The sequence below is a fragment of the Euprymna scolopes genome, chromosome 7, assembly GCF_053919585.1.
Source record: "Euprymna scolopes isolate OS-2025 chromosome 7, ASM5391958v1, whole genome shotgun sequence".
In the NCBI taxonomy this organism is placed as follows: domain Eukaryota; kingdom Metazoa; phylum Mollusca; class Cephalopoda; order Sepiida; family Sepiolidae; genus Euprymna; species Euprymna scolopes.
The window spans coordinates 64035110-64041109 of NC_136488.1; positions in this window are offsets into that span (position 1 = coordinate 64035110).

Consider the following 6000-nt stretch of genomic DNA (forward strand, 5'->3'; position numbering starts at 1 on the left):
CGCAAATACCCCACCAATCAGCTTCACTTTAGAGATCTCAAGATGCTGGAAGGCTTTCTACTCCAATAGCTTCTTTCCTAGTATGATTAGCCTTTGGAATTCCTTTCCTGCTTCACGTTTCTCTGACTGTACGGACATGTCGACATTTAAATGCAATATGAACAGACATTTCCCTGCACATCTTCCCATTTAGGATGCCCCAATGGATAAAATCACTAATGCTCAGTAGTGGCAATATGTTTTGTTTGAGGTGAATTAAAGGAAAATCAAGCAACAATGATATAATAATAATAATAATAATAATAATAATAATAATATATATATATATATATATATATATATATATATATATATAAAGCTGAATGTCTGTGTGTGTGTCTGGTCACGAATAGGCTCCTATATGTTTGACTATTATAGAAAACTGATCACATATAATGATAGAAGATGTATCGAGAAACAGAAATGGGTATGTTTGATCTGGCATAATGATGATTCATTAAAATTGTGGGGTCTGCGTATGCGCCTGGTCCACAAAGTATGGAAATAAAAAATTTAAACAAAACGTTTACAAGTGTTTTTGATGTAGATGTACATAATAATACTTTGATAAGTATGTTTTAACTTAAATAAGGATGGTATAATACAATTGTGGGGTCTGTGTTCGCGCCTGGCCTCCATAGAATGGAAATAGGCACAAACTTTAATAAAGACTTTTCATATCTATCTGCGTAAGCATACTTTGATAATTATGTTTCAGTTTGAAGAAATATGGTATAATAAAATTATGAGGTGTTCATTCGCACCTGACCGCCATAGAATGGAAATATGTCACAAAGTTTAACAAGGTTTTTTAATATAGATGCACAGAATATTGTGATAAGTGTTTCAGTGTGAACAGGTATGGTATAATAAATTATGGGGGTTATCTATTTTATTTTTACTTTCATCATATTTTGCTTTGGTTTTGATACCCCCAAATTCGAAACTATCTCTTTACAACCCTTCCTTTTCATAACCTATCATACTTTCATAAACCAGAGTCCATTTTCTGTAGGCTGTTTTTGAACCCAGTCAACGATGGGTACTTTTGCTAGTATATATATATATATATATATATATATATATATATATATATATATATATATATATATATATATTGTTACATATGCGATAAAAGGGGTGGTAAGGCAATTTATAACGTAGGGGTATGAACGGAAACTTAATGATAAAAGCAAATATCGTTTATCTTTGTAACCTGTTGCCAAAAGGGGGAGGGGTATAAGGGAATGTACGGGAAAGCAAAAACCAAGTATTTTTCTCTTTATCGCATATGTGACACAGCAAAAAAATAAAACAAGTGGATAGAGACACAAGGACGAACACAATAAAAACGTGATGAAATAACGAGGTAACAGACACTTTACCAAATAATACAAAAACAGATTTATTTAAGATAAAACAGGAACAGTTTAACGAAAGAAAAGGAAATGTATTCAAAATTACAAGTGGAATATAAAGTATATCTACATGCACTGAAATGAGCAAAAGTCTTTTTTTGGGGGGGGGGGGTAATCAAAGTCTTTGCACTTACAGGTCTCTTTTGTTTTCCCGTTTTTTTTTGTTTCTTTTGCTGATGTGTTTCACAACTCGTCAACGACGCAGTTAATCCAAGATATTTCCTTCAGTGCAAAAAAGTTTGAATAGCAAATTCACGTGTTCTCTTTTCTTGCTCACACTTTATATATCTGTCTCTTTCATGAGGGATAAGATATCACATCATCCGCGTCAGTACATCTGCATCTCCTTCGCATGATGGGGAAAAAGTCATCGTCCCTTTCGTGAGAAAGTAAATTAATCGCATTCTCTCGCATGACTGGAGAAGAGGGTCACGTCGTCCACGTGTCATGTATCTGTATCTCCTTTACACATGAGGGGAAGAAGTCGACCCCCCTCCTCCCATGAGGAGAGAGACCTCTTAACAGGTCGGCGACCCAAACTGAAAAGAGCGATTTCCTCCGGTGTCCAGTTAGAAAGGGAAAGGGGAAGCGATACCACTTCCGGTCTCCTCCTTTTTCTCTCTGCTTCACAATCCAGTCTAAAAATAGATTGACGAAATCTCTAGCTGGTAAAGTCTCTGTAAGTTTTAAAGGGGGGGGATACATTAGTAGACCTTTGCTCAGTTCAAAACAACTACTATATTAGCCTATCTTGTGGGAATCATGTTTTATTTTACCTTGGTGACAAAATATAAAAACACAAAAAAAAAACGATATATCTCGTCAGCCTAAAATTAAATATTTAAATTTTGATTTAAATCCATAATCCAATTTAAACATCACAATATATATATATATATATATATATATATATATATATATATATATATATATATATATATATATATATTCGTTTCAGTGATAAGATTCGTAGGGAGAAATCCAACAAAGTGCTCAGTTATTAAAAATTATTCCAAGATTTTCATAAAACAAAATACAAGTGCATAATATTTATTTATAATGGTTTCATTACAGCAGATCAAGTCAAATCAACACGATACTGTCAGCTTGATCTCTCAGTTTGTCAGAAAGAACTTCTCAACCATGACGGTGAGATTTGAACACTCACATACTTGAAATCGACGGTATTATAATTATTTGACTTGATTTACTATATATATACATATATATATATATATATATATATATATATATATATTTATATAAAATATATATGGCGATTAAGCTACACTGAATATTCTGCGTTTCATCCACTATAGGATTCGTCAGGCTTATGCGCGAATTCTGTGGTTGCTTCTTGTTTTTATATATGTTGAGGATTTTTAGTTAGCCAATCAGCTTTCTAGTATCCACCGCGCCCCTTCCTATCAGCCAATGGGCATGCATTTTATCGAACAAAGGATCTTTTTTAGAACTAGGTTAGTGGTTTAAGGTAGACGTTTTTTTTTGTTTTTTTTTATATATATATATAAATATACCTATGTGTACACACATACATGCACACATATATATACATATATATACATATATGTGTGATTGTTTATGTATATTCATGTTTATTTAATTTATTTATTTGTTTATTTTCTATTGTTATTGTTAGTTTTAAAGCTATTTTGTATCGCTATCCTAGAGTAAGTTTTATTTTGTGAACACAGTTGTTTGCTATTTCCTGTCTACAGTTTAATAGATTTTGGGGTTCTTTAAAGTACAGGATAGCAAATTTTTCATGAAGGCATAATTTACATGGGTCATTTAAATGTCTGCACGTGGTAGCTTGTCTCATTATTTTCCATTCGACTACCGGCGAATGTCCGCTTTCTTTGAGTTCCGAGTATTTATTTGCTAGTGTTGTTTTTATATGGTGTTTTTTTATTTTTGAATGTACTTTTGTGGTCATAGTATATAGACCTCAAAACTATCAGATAGAATTCCACTAAGGGCCACAATAAAAGTAGCCTTTTAGATCATTTATCTCTTGCAAGTATATAAAAAATTAAAATAAAATTAACCGCTTAAAATGGAAAAAAAAAAAAAAAAAAATGCCGCTTAAAATTAAAAAAAATACCCTGATTTCTTGCAGTTGATTTGTAATTTAATCTACTACCAAATATAAGACTAAATGAATTATTTTAAAGTAAGAAAAAAGTCCTGATTGATATTTAACATACAAGTGATAAAGCATGATGAAATTACTAGTGAAGTTGGATTTCGTGTTGAAATTCTTTTTATTGTAAAAAAAAAAAAAAATGAATTTATACCACCAATCTTTGTTTAGTCAAAAAATTATTTTTTCCAGTGCAAGGGGAATAATTCAAACAATAAATTGTCGAGTTACTTCCCTTTAAAGCAACTGCGGGAACACTTATCTGTTTACTGCAGGAGGTTAGACACAAGATTGGATAAAATTTGAAAAGCCAGTGCAATATTTGAAATGCATTCTGGCAAAAAAAAAAAAAAAAAAAAAATGCCTAAGCAGCCATCTCGGCATTCTTCGTAGAGGTACCTCAGGCGATTAGCAATAAAGTAACCACTTCCCAGGGAGAAAGTTAATATGAATACCAACATTTTTGTGGGGAGAATTGACCTATTTAAAATATCATCCAGCTATATTTTAGGGATTTTCCTGTATTCGCTTGTTATTTTACAAAGCTTTCAGACGATCCATAGCTGTAAATGATTTGGCACTTGTGCAGTTTAACATCTCCAAGTAAATTTAGAAATTCTTTCTTAATATAAGGAGGTGGGACTTTCTTAAATCTACCATGCGCAGATGGAACTCTTCTAACACGAAAACAATTTATTTGTTTAGGGATGCTAAACTGCACTAGTGCTGATGATTTTATAGACTTCGAGAATTTGTAAAAAGTTTGTTACTATTTAAAATTTTTTCTGAACGTTTTAATAATTTAAAAATGAAGTATGTCATTAAGTCATTAAGAGTTTAGTGATTGTAATAAACTCACACGAGGAAAGTAAAGTAGAACTTGTTTTTATTATTTGCAACGATGTACAACTGTCATGGCGTCCACACATGTTCGCGTGTGGCGAAACTCGGATGTTAGTTGGTTTCTTAGTTCAAGGGAAACTACTCTGTCTGACGATATGACAGTATGATTAACACACACACACACACACACACACACACACACACACACACACACACACACACACACACACACACACACACACACACACACACACACACACACACACACACACACACACACACACACACACACACACACACACACACACACACACACACACACACACACACACACACACACACACACACACACACACACACACACACACACACACACACACACACACACACACACACACACACACACACACACACACACACACACACACACACACACACACACACACACACACACACACACACACACACACACACACACACACACACACACACACACACACACACACACACACACACACACACACACACACACACACACACACACACACACACACACACACACACACACACACACACACACACACACACACACACACACACACACACACACACACACACACGTGTCTCTATCTCCTTCTCCCCTAAATGACATGTATATAATAAAAATAAAAACAGTTAATCTCTACATTTACAAAATTATTTGATGACGTTTTCTATGTCGTTAATGCTCTAAGACTAAACTTCTTTCCTTTAACAACTGCAAAATCCTCCTCAACCATTGATTGCTATAGCAAACAACACCCTACCTGAAAGCTAATCTTTCTCAAACTCCTCAGCCTAATAGTTACAGGCAACATGAATTGGAACAAATACATTGAGGACATTACCAAAGTGACTACAAAGAAAGTGGGATCCGTCTACCATGTTAGAAAATTACTCACTAGAGTATCCTATATCTTTACAAGGCTACAATGCACTCATGCATAGAGTATTATTGCCACTTCTGGGCTGATGCATCTACCTCTAGTCTCTCACTCTTAGGCAAGGTCCAAAAATGAGTCTCTGAACTATCAACCAAGCTCTAGCCTCTGTCCCATCACTGCAATGTTGCATTCCTGTTCTATTTTGCAAGTACTTTAATGAAATGCGCTCTGATGAACTCATTGTACTTATACCCCGTTGGTGTACGTATCCCTGAAAAAAACAGTTTAACAGCAAAGTCTCCCCCCTTCACTCTTGTGGTCCCTAGATGTTGAAGAACCTTATACTCTAATAGTTTCTTCATCTGAACTGCTAGACTGTGCTTCACTAACTATACTGACACACAGGAGTTTAATTATATTGTAAATGGACATCTTGCTGCTCAACTCCCCATAGTCCATTGCTAGACAAAATCCTAAATAGTAGTCTGTTACGTTTTAAGTAGCAATAAATCTTGTTTAGAGTGAAAAAGAGTTAAAAAGAAAAAGTGTGCATGTGTGCTTCTGGCCTCTGTGTGTTATTTTTTTTTTTTAATATTAATCAATAATTTGGTCA